The sequence below is a fragment of the Lolium rigidum genome, chromosome 1 (assembly GCF_022539505.1).
Source record: "Lolium rigidum isolate FL_2022 chromosome 1, APGP_CSIRO_Lrig_0.1, whole genome shotgun sequence".
Taxonomy (NCBI): Eukaryota; Viridiplantae; Streptophyta; class Magnoliopsida; order Poales; family Poaceae; genus Lolium; species Lolium rigidum.
This window is the reverse complement of record NC_061508.1, coordinates 184,777,063-184,792,752: the sequence shown is the minus strand read 5'-3', so window position 1 is coordinate 184,792,752 and position 15,690 is coordinate 184,777,063.

The following is a 15,690-nucleotide window of genomic DNA, read 5'->3' as shown; positions in this document are numbered from 1 at the left end:
GCTGCTAGAGCCATTGTCCACGTTCGAGGCAGAAGAGTTACCGGGGCGAGAGGTGTGAGTCCGGCCCATCTTGTGCTTGCTGCCTGAGACGTAGGGGTCCGGATCCTCCTTATCTAGCCGGCGCTTGCGGGAAGGCTCCGCTACCTCCTGAGAGATGCGGGGAAAGCGCTCAAGGGCCTGGAAGAAATAAAAAAAGCAAGTTAGTTATACCTCAAAGATTTACCGAAAACATCAACCCGGTTTCCCAAGTTCTTACTGCAGCAGAAGGGGGGTTCCTGCGGCTAAGAGGCCGGAGGCCCCAGGACCAGTCCGCTGGCATCTCAGTTTGGCAGATTTGCTTGGCCTTGAGGACCACAGCAGATTTTCTCAGGCCGAAACTGGTGATCCTAGTTGGATCCATACGACCGCCCATCTGGCCTATCTTATGCACCCGGCGCTGGAGAGGAAGAACCCGGCGTGAGACGAAGGCGCGGATAATATCATCAGAACAGATGTCGGTGTCCTTGTTAAGTTGCTCCATGAACCGGATAATCCGGTTGGTTTCGACATGCGTGTTCCCCGGAATATGCTTCCAATTGGCCCGCGAGGGCGCACCGGGAAGATATGTCGGAAGGTTGATGAGAACGGCGTCGCCGGTATTCTTGACATAAAAGAAGGTTTGTTGCCATGCCCGACATGACTCCAAACCGGAAAACTTGTAGAAGGAAATCCCCTGGCGTGCGGTAACGATGCAAGCCCCGCATTGAACCGGAGGCTTGGGCTTTGGGAGATTCCTGTCTTGGATCGAGTTGATCCGAAGACTGAGGAAGCGGGCAAAAGCTTCGATGGTGGGGAGGAGGCCAATATAACCTTCCATGAAGGAAACATAGCAAGAGAGGTAGAAAATGGCATTGCCAGGGAGATGATGAGGCTAGAGCTCGTAGAAATCTAAAAACCGGAAGAAGTTAGACGCCGGGAGGCCAAAGCCGCGCTCAAAATGGGCGGCGAAGACCACATACTCTCCGGCCTCGGGCGCGGGCTCCAACTCGTTGCCGGGAATCCGGTAGGCCACCTGCACCGGTATCCTCCGGGAGCGGTACAGCCAGTCGATCTCCGCTTGTTTCACGTCGGAGCCCTTCCAGGCTCCGCGGGTGTACGAGGCCAGGTTCACGCCGGAACCTTGGCCGGAGCTGCTAGCCTCCTGGCCTCGCCCGGTATCAGCTTCCGGGGCGGCGGAGGTTTCCTCCATCTGGGATAATTCTGCGTCAAGCCCATAGGATTCTGAAGATCCCGATTGCTCTTTCCCCAAGGAAATCGCGTGCCGGGAGTCAAACAAACCAATGCCTGCATGAATGTCAAACATAAAGGCTAAACTGTAAAAACAAGATGATATGTAATAGTCAGTCTTAGTCGGCTGACATGTACAACCGTGCCCATATCACTGCTTGATCAATTCCTACAGGATTTTTACACGGCACGCAGAACACTTCCATTGCGCTTTCATATCTCGTTTCCCATGGTAGTCCTAGAGAAGGGAGGCGAAGGCCCAGGAGCTGCAGAGCTCGTGAGCGCCAGCGGCAGAGAGGCGTTTCTCCGGCCGGCCGAGCTTGATCTCATTGGCATGGTCGGTGTGGAGGCGCCTCTGCCTGCTGTGCCGGCCGGCGTGTCACTGTCGGCGCAGGCCGAGTAGGAGCCGAGGCAGCTGTTCCGGTGCCACTACTGCCGGCGCCAGTTCTACAGCTCGCAGGCACTCGGTGTGCACCAGAACGCGCACAAGCGTGAGCGCACGCTTGCAAGGCGCCACGCCGGCGTGCCGCTGGCACTGGAATGGGACGACCGCGCGTTCGCCATCCAGGGCGCGGCGGCACCGAACGACCTTCCAAGGTGGTTGCGTACATCGAACGTCTGCAGGACGACGGCGGCGGTGGCTGGCAAGGACGAAGGGGAGCGGCGCTGGATTGGTGACCGGAGTGTTGCGCACTATGGTGATGGAGATCAAGAGCTGCCAAAGCTTGACTTGACACTGAAGCTGTAACCGCGGTCCGTAGGTACGCATGGAGGCATACGCGTGTGTACTGTGTAGTTAGTTTTCGTTGCTAAAAGGATGGCATGTGGAAGAATAAGCTACTCGTGAGGGGTATATATAATACTAGTAAGCTTTGGCGCCGTGGACTTACCTTTTTTTGTATGAGTTCTATGTTAAGTTTGTTTTGAGAATATGCTTGCTGGTTTGTGGAGCCATTAGTTGTTCTATTTACAATTAGTTATAAGTAGTATGGTTGCATATATTAGTTGATGCCGACAATATATGTTTGTATAGGGTCACATAGTGACGGAAGCTGCATCACGGAGGCATACGTAAGTCAATGACCTAATTTTGACTACTATCTATGTCTATAAATAGACATCTAAGATTTGTCTAAATCTAAATGTATCTAGATACTATTTAGTGTCTAAATACATTCAGATTTAGACAAAGTTCACCTATTCATAGACTGATAGACGGAGGGAGTACTATTGTCATAGGCAGTTGATTCCCTGTCGGTACATGTTTTTACAGTACTATGTAGTGGGCGAAACACACATTGAACTGGATTTGCTGGCGGCATTAATCTCATTGCTTCTACCATAGATAGATGGTTGTGGACTTCCTTTTGCTCCTGTTTCATCAGTCATCAGCATTGGTGTCTTCTTCGTCTCATAAAATAGCTTAGAGCATCTCCAGTCGCGTCCCCCAAACCGTCCCCCAAAGCGCGCCGGATCGAGCGTTTGGGGGACGTGTTTTGTTCGTGCCGCGTTTGGGGGACGTCGCTCCCCAGCCGCGTCCCCCAAACACCGCCCCCAATCAGAAATTCAAATAGATGCATTCAAAAGAGATCGTTCCCGCCGGTTCGTCGCGATCAGAGTAGCGGCGATCGATCAAAGTACCTGGGCGCGCGATCATATTACGGACCGGTGGTGCATGCAAATTAGAAGAAGGGGTTGGTCGACGGCGTCGTGTCCTGAGTCGACGCAGGCCCGTCGAGCACGACGACCTCGTCGCGATCTGCCTGTTCCCGTGCATGGTGCGTCCGCTCCGTCGCCGACGCGGAGGCCGACGCAGGTGTAGCGAGTAGAAGACGCGTCGGCCTGCTCTTGCTGCGCTGCCGCTGCCGCCGATGCCGATGCCGCTGCCGGGGCCGCCGCGTCCGCCGCCGCCATTTTGGCTTCGATGTCGTCGAGGATCTGGCCTTTGAAGAAGTTGTGCGCCGCTCGCGTCCGGGGAGACATTCCCTCTGTCGACGTTCTCGGCGGGGACATGTCGTCCCTGCGTTTCTTGAGCTCCGGCTTCTCCTCTTGCCTCTTGAGCAGCTCGGCCCACCTTTGGTCGGCCTTCTTGTCGCGGGAGATAAAGGTCGAGGAGACGTCGGCGAGGCATTTCGTGATCGACGCCTGCGTCTTCTCGGACGACGCAGCGTCGGCCAAGGCGGCCTTGGCAGCCTTGTTGCCGATGGGACGCCCCGCCGACGTTGCCGGCGGCGCGTCCCAGATCAATGGCGTCCTTCCCCTTGGACAACGACAGGCGCGTCAACTTCCATTTCTCGTTCGCTTTGAGCTTGCCATAGCAATGCGTCAGCGCGAAAGACTTGTGACCTTCCGAGTACTTGGCGTACAATTCCATAGCCCGATCAAACTAACCAAAGGAAGCGAGTCATTTCATCGAACACAATGTGGGCGCTACGGATTATGGAAGAAACGAGTCGTACCAGTTGGCCGACGTCGGCGCCGCTGTCGCCTCTGGTCTCTAAGTCGTGATGGTACCCATGGAAGGAGTTCACCGACGCCTGGATGATGGCCCATCGCGTCGACATTGCCTTCTGGCTCCTCTTCATTGGCACTTTCCGGTAGTCGCCGTTGATCGGCTTGCGCTCATCGAACTCGGCCTTGATCCTCGCCCAATACTTCCCGCCTTTTTGGTTGGCGCCGATGATGGAGTCATGGCTCACCGTCGCCCACGACTCGCACGGACAAAGATCTTCCGAACCGTCCACTTCGGGCCTCGTGTGCCCGACGCCTTCTTCTTCTTCTTCTTCGTCCTCACGCCGTCCGCGTCTACCTCCACGAGATCATCGTCACCGGCACCCTCGTCGTCCTCTTCCTCGCCGCTCCTCTTCCTCGCCGCCCTCTTCGTCCTCAACGTCGTCCTCCTCGTCGTCCTCCACCCCGTCCTCTTCCTCGTCGTCCTCCTCCTCAACCCCGTCGTCCTCCTCAGCACCGGCGCCGTCGTATTCGAGCGGACCCCTGCGGCCGGTGAAAGGGCCGCCGTCCGGACCGGGTCCCGGCTCGCGTTGCTCGTACGCCGGGGAGTAGAGGTTGTTGGGGTTGAAGCCGCCGTGCGGCAGCGCATCCTGGTAGTGCGGCGACAAGTTAGGCGTCACGCACCGGGAGTGGCGGAGGGGCCGTCGTTGTAGAAGGCGGCTTGCGACGGAGAGAAGACTCCCGGAACGTACACCGGCACGTTCGTACTATATGGGCTCGCGTTGGTGGCGGCGATACACCCGGCGATTATGCGCGGGTGCTGGCGCGCCGCCAGAGCCTTCTTCTCCAGCTCCGCCGCCCTCCGTCCTTTCCGCTCCGCCGTCGATAGCTTCCGGCGCAGGCAATCTTGCTGCCATTCATCTTCGGTCATGCCTTCGGGCTTCTTCTTCGCAGCCGGCGCCTTCCGCGGCTTCGCGAACGGCGCTTTCGCCCCTATCGTCGCATTGCCCGGCGGCTTCTTGGCCGCTTTCTTCGCCATCTTTTTGGGGGCTGTCGGCGGCGCCATGGAATGGGGAGAGGGTAGCGGCGGCGGGTGCACGGCGGGAGGGAGAAAGAAATCGGCGGGATAGGAGAAATGAATCGGCGGCAGGATATGTTTTGGGAGGCCCGTGCGCGGCGGTATAGGCGCGATTTGGCGGGAGCGGCGGGATTCGGCGGGAGTGTGAGACGAATTTTCCCCGTGCCGCCGACGGGTCGGGCCCGCGTCGGTTGGCCTCGCTCTGCGTTGTGTCCGGCGTCCCCGGTGCGTCCCCCGTGGGACGGGGACGGGCTCGGGGCGCCGGACACCGTATCGGGGCGCGCCGGACAAAAAAGGGCTTTGGGGGACGCGGCTGGAACGCTTTTTTTGTCCGGCGCGCCCCAAATCGCTTTGGGGGACGGTTTGGGGGACGCGACTGGAGATGCTCTTACAACCAAGAAGAGGTGCAGTAGAAGAGTCTTCATGACACATTTCAGGAATCTGAAGATATGGGGCAGGGACGCCGAAGAGCATGGACCGCTGCCGGCCATGGAGTGGATGAGGAACCTGCTTATGCTGCTCGTTCTCGTCAAACACTATGACCCGGCAGTCGGGGAGGTTGTTTCCAATGCCAATAAGATCCATGGTGCAATTGGGATCTCTAAGGTAAATTAACCAGACCGTACATATCTCTAGGATCGTCTAGGTGTAGATCTAAGGCCGGGTGCTCACTATCTCTGTAAAGAATGCACTGGTACTGTGAGGTTTACCTTCTCCTGCGATGGTGGCGATGGCGACGACGATAGCGTGAGGTCGAACGAGAGGGGTGGCGGCGGAGCTTCCCGTCGGCACTGCACTAACCCTAATCGGTGGGTCGTCTGGTGGGGTGAGTGGCAGCTCAGGGCAACCTCGTACCAAGTGCCACTGGCCCCCACCACTCTATATAGTGCGAGCGATAGGGGCCCACCAACCGGCGAACGGTTGGGCGCCCCCGATCGGGGCGCGGACGAGGTCAAGGGTCGTGCCGCAGCCGTTGGGCTGCAGTGCGGTGGAGATCAATCCTAACATTCTCCCCCTTGATCTCAACTTTTCTTTTAATTTTATACTTTCACTTTATTCGTTTCATTTTGGATCAGTACATAGGGCATGTTTCATCGTCACAGCTCTATTGCCGATAGAATCAGACAGCCACAATGCACTTCTCTGTTTTGAAACAAATTCTTTTACTTTTGGGCCTCTTATGATCCAGGATAGGTAAGACTTTCCCTTAAACCCATGCCGGCTACGTGCTCCTTGAACACGTCGGGTGGTAAGCCTTTCGTTAGCGGATCCGCAAGCATATCTTTTGTCCTTATATGCTCGAGACTTATAATTTGATCCTGGACCTTGTGTTTCACAACATAATACTTAACCTCAATTGGTTTCGTAGCTGTACTCGACTTGTTGTTGTGAGCATAAAATACTGCTGGGCTCATTGTCGCAGTACATCTTTAGTGGTTTGTCAATACAATCTACCACTGTCAAGTCGGGTATAAATTGCTTTAACCATAATGCCTGCCCCGTGGCTTCATAACATGCTATAAATTCTGCATACATCGTGGATGATGCAAATATCGTCTGTTTGGAGCTTCTCCACGAAATAGCTCCCCCTGCGAGGGTGAATACGTATCCAGATGTGGATTTTCTATCATCTTTATCCCCCGCAAAATCTGCATCTGAATACCCTCTTATTTCTAGGGAATCAGATCTTCTGTATGTTAGCATGTAGTTCTTTGTGCCTTTCACATAACGCAATGCCTTCTTTACCATTTTCCAGTGTTTGAAACCTGGATTTTCTTGATATCTACCGAGCACTCCGGTGATAAAAGCTAAGTCAGGGCGAGTGCACACTTGTGCATACTGTAGGCTTCCAATAGCCGAAGCATATGGAATCGCTTTCATTTGATCGAGCTCGTACTGATTTTGGGGACTTTAATGTTTCCCAAAACTGTCGCCCTTGACTATAGGGGCAGGTGTGGCACTGCACTTATGCATATTATACTTACTTAGAATCTTTTCTAAATAAGCCTTTTGCGATAGTCCTAATACTCCATTGTTCCTATCTCGGTGAATCTATGCCCAAAACATATGACGCTTCACCAAGATCTTTCATATCAAAATTTGAGGACAAGAACTTTTTTGTCTCTTGCAGTAGACTAACATCACTGCTGGCAAGCAGAATATCATCCACATACAAGATTAGGAAAATATATTTTCCACTTTTAAACTTTGCATAAACGCAATTATCCTCAATGTTTTCTTTAAATCCAAATCTCTTAATTGTTTCATTGAACTTTAGATACCACTGTCTCGAGGCTTGCTTTAATCCATAAATGGATTTCTTTAGGCGGCATCCCATTTCTTCCTTGTCTTCCATGATAAAATCCTTGGATTGTTTCATGTAGACATTTTCTTCTAAATCCCCGTTTAGAAATGCCGTCTTTACATCCATTTGATGCAATTCTAAATCAAAATGTGCAACTAGTGCCATGATGATTCTGAAGGAATCCTTACATGAGACCGGAGAAAATGTCTCATTGTAATCTATCCCTTCTCTTTGTGTAAATCCTTTGCCCTCTAGAGGTGGCTGTTGTTGCTCCCTTTCATGCTCAACAAATGGTTCATTCGGCTCCTGACGGACAGGTTCCGAACTTTCACTCATCGTTGTCATGGGTGGAGTCACAACAGGCGCTTGCACCACAATCGCAGGAATCGTCGGTACAGGTGCACATGGTAGCGCAAAAAAATGGCTCCTGAGTCATCGGATTAGGTGCATGCACCCTCTTCTCCTCAAGATCAATTTTCGGAGCTACCATGCTCCCCTCATCATTTCGTCTTCTAAGAAGACAGCTTGTCCCGTTTCCACAAAACTTTGTGTATTTCTCTGGACAGTAGAAACGGTAACCTTTTGACTTTTTGATGGCGTGTATTTCACACGTTCGTTGGGCAACCCCAAGAGGAAGGTATGATGCGCACAGCAGCAAGTTTTCCCTCAGAAAGAAACCAAGGTTTATCGAACCAGGAGGAGCCAAGAAGCACGTTGAAGGTTGATGGCGGCGGGATGTAGTGCGGCGCAACACCGTAGATTCCGGCGCCAACGTGGAACCCGCACAACACAACCAAACTACTTTGCCCCAACGAAACAAGTGAGGTTGTCAATCTCACCGGCTTGCTGTAACAAAGGATTAACCGTATTGTGTGGAAGATGATTGTTTGCAGAGAAAACAGTAGAAACAAGTATTGCAAGTAGATTGTATTTCAAGTAAAGAGAATTGGACCGGGGTCCACAGTTCACTAGAGGTGTCTCTCCCATAAGACGAACAGCATGTTGGGTGAACAAATTACGGTTGGGCAATTGACAAATAAAGAGAGCATGACAATGCACATACATATCATGATGAGTATAGTGAGATTTAATTGGGCATTACGACAAAGTACATAGACCGCCATCCAACCGCATCTATGCCTAAAAAGTCCACCTTCAGAGTTATCATCCGAACCCCCTCCAGTATTAAGTTGCAAAACAACGGACAATTGCATTAAGTATGGTGCGTAATGTAATCAACAACTACATCCTTAGACATAGCATCAATGTTTTATCCCTAGTGGCAACAAGCACAACACAACCTTAGAACTTTTCGTCACTCGTCCCGGTGTCAATGCGGGCATGAACCCACTATCGAGCATAAGTACTCCCTCTTGGAGTTAAAAGCATCTACTTGGCCGGAGCATCTACTAATAACGGAGAGCATGCAAGATCATAAACAACACATAAGCATAACTTTGATAATCAACATAACAAGTATTCTCTATTCATCGGATCCCAACAAACGCAACATATAGAATTACATATAGATGATCTTGATCATGATAGGCAGCTCACAAGATCCGACAATGATAGCACAATGGGGAGAAGACAACCATCTAGCTACCGCTATGGACCCATAGTCCAGGGGTAGACTACTCACTCATCACTCCGGAGGCGACCATGGCGGTGTAGAGTCCTCCGGGAGATGAATCCCCTCTCCGGCAGGGTGCCGGAGGCGATCTCCAGGATCCCCCGAGATGGGATCGGCGGCGACGGCGTCTCAGCAATGTTTTCCGTATCGTGGCTCTCGGTACCGGGGGTTTCGTCACGGAGGCTATTTGTAGGCGGAAGGGCAGGTCAAGAGGCGGCACAGGGGGCCCAAACCACGTGCCGGCGCGGCCAGGGGTGGGGCCGCGCCGCCCTAGGGTTTGGCCACCCCGTGGCCCCTCTTCGTCTCTCCTTCGGACTTCCGGAAGCTTCGTGAGAAAATAGGCCTCCGGGCTTTAATTTCGTCCAATTCCGAGAATATTTCTTTACTAGGATTTCTGAAACCAAAAACAGCAGAAAACAAGAATCGGCACTTCGGCATCTTGTTAATAGGTTAGTTCCGAAAATGCACGAATATGACATAAAGTGTGCATAAAACATGTAGATAACATCAATAATGTGGCATGGAACACAAGAAATTATCGATACGTTGGAGACGTATCAGCATCCCCAAGCTTAGTTCTGCTCGTCCCGAGCAGGTAAAACGATAACAAAGATAATTTCTGGAGTGACATGCCATCATAAACTTGATCATACTATTTGTAAAGCATATGTAGAGAATGCAGCGATCAAAACAATGTGTATGCCATGAGTAAACAAGTGAATCATAAAGCAAAGACTTTTCATGAATAGCATTTCAAGACAAGCATCAATAAGTCTTGCATAAGAGTTAACTCATAAAGCAATAATTCGAAGTAAAGGTATTGAAGCAACACAAAAGAAGATTAAGTTTCAGCGGTTGCTTTCAACTTGTAACATGTATATCTCATGGATATTGTCAACATAGAGTAATATAATAAGTGCAATAAGCAAGTATGTAAGAATCAATGCACAGCTCACACAAGTGTTTGCTTCTTGAGGTGGAGAGAAATAGGTGAACTGACTCAACATAAAAGTAAAAGAATGGTCCTCATAGAGGAAAAGCATCGATTGCTATATTTGTGCTAGAGCTTTGATTTTGAAAACATGAAACAATTTTGTCAACGGTAGTAATAAAGCATATGCATCATGTAAATTATATCTTATAAGTTGCAAGCCTCATGCATAGTGTACTAATAGTGCTCGCACCTTGTCCTAATTAGCTTGGACTACCCGGATTATCACCGCAATACATATGCTTTAACCAAGTATCACAAAGGGGTACCTCTATGCCGCCTCGTACAAAGGTCTAAGGAGAAAGCTCGCATTTGGATTTCTCGCTTTTGATTATTCTCAACTTAGACATCCATACCGGGACAACATAGACAACAGATAATGGACTCCTCTTTTAATGCTTTAAGCATTCAACAACAATTAATTCTTTTCTCATTAGAGATTTGAGGATGTTTGTCCAAAACTGAAACTTCCACCATGGAACATGGCTTTAGTTAGCGGCCCAATGTTCTTCTCTCACAATATGCATGCTCAAACCATTCAACTCAGTGTAGATCGCCCTTACTTCGTACAAGACGAACATGCATAGCAACTCACATGAAATTCAACAATGAGTTGATGGCGTTCCCCGCAAACATGGTTATCGCACAACAAGCAACTTAATAAGAGATAAAGTGCATAATTACATATTCAATACCACAATAGTTTTTAAGCTATTTGTCCCATGAGCTATATATTGCAAAAGTGAATGATGGAATTTTAAAGGTAGCACTCAAGCAATTTACTTTGGAATGGCGGGAAAATACCATGTAGTGTAGGTAGGTATGGTGGACACAAATGGCATAGTGGTTGGCTCAAGTATTTTGGATGCATGAGAAGTATTCCCTCTCGATACAAGGTTTAGGCTAGCAAGGTTATTTGAGGCAAACACAAGGATGAACTAGTACAGCAAAACTCACATAAAAGACATATTGAAAGCATTATAATACTCTATACCGTCTTCCTTGTTGTTCAAACTCAAAACTAGAAATTATCTAGACCTTAGAGAAACCAAATATGCAAACCAAATTTTAGCATGCTCTATGTATTTCTTCATTAATGGGTGCAAAGCATATGATGCAAGAGCTTAAACATGAGCACAACAATTGCCAAGTATCACATTACCCAAAACATTTATAGCAATTACTACATGTATCATTTTCCAATTCCAACCATATAACAATTTAACGAAGGAGAAACTTCGCCATGAATACTATGAGTAGAAACCAAGGACATATTTGTCCATAAGCTACAGCGGAGTGTGTATCTCTCCCATAAAGTGAATGCTAGGATCCATTTTATTCAAACAAAACAAAAACAAAAACAAAACGACGCTCCAAGAAAAAGCACATAAGATGTGGCCGAATAAAAATGTAGTTTCAGGGGAGGAACCGGATAATTTGTTGATGAAGAAGGGGATGCCTTGGGCATCCCCAAGCTTAGACGCTTGAGTCTTCTTAATATATGCAGGGGTGAACCACCGGGTGCATCCCCAAGCTTAGAGCTTTCACTCTCCTTGATCATGTTGCATCATACTCCTCTCTTGATCCTTGAAAACTTCCTCCACACCAAACTCGAAACAACTCATTAGAGGGTTAGTGCACAATATAAATTGACATATTCAGAGGTGACACACTCATTCTTAACACTTCTGGACATTGCATAATGCTACTGGACATTAGTGGATCAAAGAAATTCATCCAACATAGCGAAAGAGGCAATGCGAAATAAAAGGCAGAATCTGTCAAAACAGAACAGTTCGTATTGACGAATTTTAAAATGGCACCAGACTTGCTCAAATGAAAATGCTCAAATTGAATGAAAGTTGCGTACATATCTGAGGATCATGCACGTAAATTGGCATAATTTTCTGAGCTTCCTGCAGGGCAGTGGGCTCAGATTCGTGACAGCAAAGAAATCTGGAACTGCGCAGTAATCCAAATCTAGTACTTACTTTTCTATCAACGGCTTAACTTGGCACAACAAAACTCAAAACTAAGATAAGGAGAGGTTGCTACAGTAGTAAACAACTTCCAAGACACAAAATAAAAACAAAGTACTGTAGGTAAAAACATGGGTTGTCTCCCATAAGCGCTTTCTTAACGCCTTTCAGCTAGGCGCGAAAGTGTGTATCAAGTATTATCGAAGGGTGGTGCGTCAACCTTATCATTCAAGGAGGAGGATTCTTCAATAGAATTTACCTTCTTACCTTGTGGAGCTCTTTCCGTGTGCCATTCAGAGTAATTTATCATCATATCATCAAGAAGTTTTGTAGCCGCCCCCAATGTGATGGACATAAAGGTACCTCCAGCAGCTGAATCCAATAAATTCCGCGAAGAAAAATTTAGTCCTGCATAGAAGGTTTGGATGATCATCCAAGTAGTCAGTCCATGGGTTGGGCAATTTTTAACCAGAGATTTCATTCTTTCCCAAGCTTGAGCAACATGTTCAGTATCTAATTGTTTAAAATTCATTATGCTACTCCTCAAAGATATAATTTTAGCAGGGGGATAATATCTACCAATAAAAGCATCCTTGCATTTAGTCCATGAATCAATACTATTCTTAGGCAGAGATAGCAACCAATCTTTAGCTCTTCCTCTTAATGAGAAAGGGAACAATTTTAGTTTAATAATATCACCATCTACATCTTTATATTTTTGCATTTCACATAGTTCAACAAAATTATTGAGATGGGCAGCAAGCATCATCGTAACTAATTCCGTAAAATTGATTGTTCATGACAAGATTCAAGTAAAGCAGGTTTAATTTCAAAGAATTCTGCTGTAGTAGCAGGTGGAGCAATAGGTGTGCATAAGAAATCATTATTATTTGTGGTTGTGAAGTCACACAACTTAGTATTTTCAGCGTTGGCCATTTTAGCAATAGTAAATAAAGCAAACTAGATAAAGTAAATGCAAGTAAACTAATTTTTTTGTGTTTTCGATATAGCAAACAAGATAGCAAATAAAGTAAAACTAGCAACTAATTTTTTTTGTATTTTGATTTAGTGCAGCAAACAAAGTAGTAAATAAAATAAAGCAAGACAAAAACAAAGTAAAGAGATTGAGAAGTGGAGACTCCCCTTGCAGCGTGTCTTGATCTCCCCAGCAACGGCGCCTAGAAAAGAGCTTGATGGCGTGTATTTCACACGTTCGTTGGGCAACCCCAAGAGGAAGGTATGATGCGCACAGCAGCAAGTTTTCCCTCAGAAAGAAACCAAGGTTTATCGAACCAGGAGGAGCCAAGAAGCACGTTGAAGGTTGATGGCGGCGGGATGTAGTGCGGCGCAACACCGGAGATTCCGGCGCCAACGTGGAACCCGCACAACACAACCAAACTACTTTGCCCCAACGAAACGAGTGAGGTTGTCAATCTCACCGGCTTGCTGTAACAAAGGATTAACCGTATTGTGTGGAAGATGATTGTTTGCAGAGAAAACAGAGAGAAACAAGTATTGCAAGTAGATTGTATTTCAAGTAAAGAGAATTGGACCGGGGTCCACAGCTCACTAGAGGTGTCTCTCCCATAAGACGAACAAGCATGTTGGGTGAACAAATTACAGTTGGGCAATTGACAAATAAAGAGAGCATGACAATGCACATACATATCATGATGAGTATAGTGAGATTTAATTGGGCATTACGACAAAGTACATAGACCGCCATCCAACCGCATCTATGCCTAAAAAGTCCACCTTCAGAGTTATCATCCGAACCCCTCCAGTATTAAGTTGCAAAACAACGGACAATTGCATTAAGTATGGTGCGTAATGTAATCAACAACTACATCCTTAGACATAGCATCAATGTTTTATCCCTAGTGGCAACAAGCACAACACAACCTTAGAACTTTCTGTCACTCGTCCCGTGTGTCAATGCGTGCATGAACCCACTATCGAGCATAAGTACTCCCTCTTGGAGTTAAAAGCATCTACTTGGCCAGCAGCATCTACTAATAACGGAGAGCATGCAAGATCATAAACAACACATAAGCATAACTTTGATAATCAACATAACAAGTATTCTCTATTCATCGGATCCCAACAAACGCAACATATAGAATTACATATAGATGATCTTGATCATGATAGGCAGCTCACAAGATCCGACAATGATAGCACAATGGGGAGAAGACAACCATCTAGCTACCGCTATGGACCCATAGTCCAGGGGTAGACTACTCACTCATCACTCCGGAGGCGACCATGGCGGTGTAGAGTCCTCCGGGAGATGAATCCCCTCTCCGGCAGGGTGCCGGAGGCGATCTCCGGGATCCCCCGAGATGGGATCGGCGGCGACGGCGTCTCGCAATGTTTTCCGTATCGTGGCTCTCGGCATCGGGGGTTTCGTCACGGAGGCTATTTGTAGGCGGAAGGGCAGGTCAAGAGGCGGCACAGGGGCCCAAACCACGGGCCGGCGCGGCCGGGGGTGGGGCCGCGCCGCCCTAGGGTTTGGCCACCCCGTGGCCCCTCTTCGTCTCTCCTTCGGACTTCCGGAAGCTTCGTGAGAAAATAGGCCTCCGGGCTTTAATTTCGTCCAATTCCGAGAATATTTCTTTACTAGGATTTCTGAAACCAAAAACAGCAGAAAACAAGAATCGGCACTTCGGCATCTTGTTAATAGGTTAGTTCCAGAAAATGCACGAATATGACATAAAGTGTGCATAAAACATGTAGATAACATCAATAATGTGGCATGGAACACAAGAAATTATCGATACGTTGGAGACGTATCACTTTTCAAGATAGCTAATAAAATGGCAGCTGACTGTTTTGGTATCTAACTTTGCGATATTTGGATTGAATACTTTGGCCTCAGCAGGACTCCCCCACACTTTCAGGTGGTTTAGAGAAGGCACTCTCCCTATCCATACCTCATACGGCGTTTTGGGCACCGATGTGCTTGGTACTCTGTTTTAGAATGTGAATAGCGGTTTTTAACGCCTCAATCCACAATCTCAATGGTAGGGTGGAACAGCTCATCATACTACGCACCATATCCATAAGGGTACGGTTGCGCCTTTCAGCTACCCCATTCTACTGAGGTTCGCCCGGCATCGAGTACTGGGCGACTATTCCAGTCTTCTGTAGACACCTCACAAAAGGTCCAGGGACTTGGCCATATGGAGTATGTCGACCGTAGTACTCCCCTCCACAATCAAACCTGACTATCTTTATTCTTTTATCATGCTGATTTTCAACTTCAGCTTTGAATATTTTGAATTTATCCAACGCTTCTGTTCTTTATTTTTTTGGATAAATATAACCATTTATCGGGAGTAATCATCCGTGAATGTTATGAACGAATCATAGCCATTCACACTTTTCACAGGAAATGGTCCACATATATCGGTGTGAATTATTTCTAGTGTTGCTGTGCTTCGATTTGCACCCTTTTTAATTTGCTTTACAAATTTTCCTTTAATGTAATCGATGCACTGTTCTATGTCTGAGAATTCTAATGGAGGAAGAATATCATTTTTAACGAGTCTTTCTATTCTTCCCCCTCGAAATGTGGCCTAAGCGACAATGCCATAATTTCGATGATTCATCAGTTCCTTTTTTTTCTTTTTGTTCTTTGTCCGACGCGGACAACACCTTTTCTTTTCACTGACATTACACACAGACAACACCAACATAAGCATTATTACACCATATGGCACACTTGCCATGTTCTTCCTGTCCATGTGTACTTTTCTGTCACCAGTTGCTACAGCAGCTGGGTCGCACATATCTTTGAAGAACCAGTGAACTGGCTCTTTATTCTTTTAACATACTTCCTTACGGAAGCACACTCTGCAATTGAGCCCACAATAGCGTTCTCAATTGTATTCTTTATAAATGGCACTTAGCCACTTTTTATTCTGCCATGCAGAATCATCTTTCTTGTCATTTCTGACTGGATCTTTTGGTCTGACCGGCTGTGGG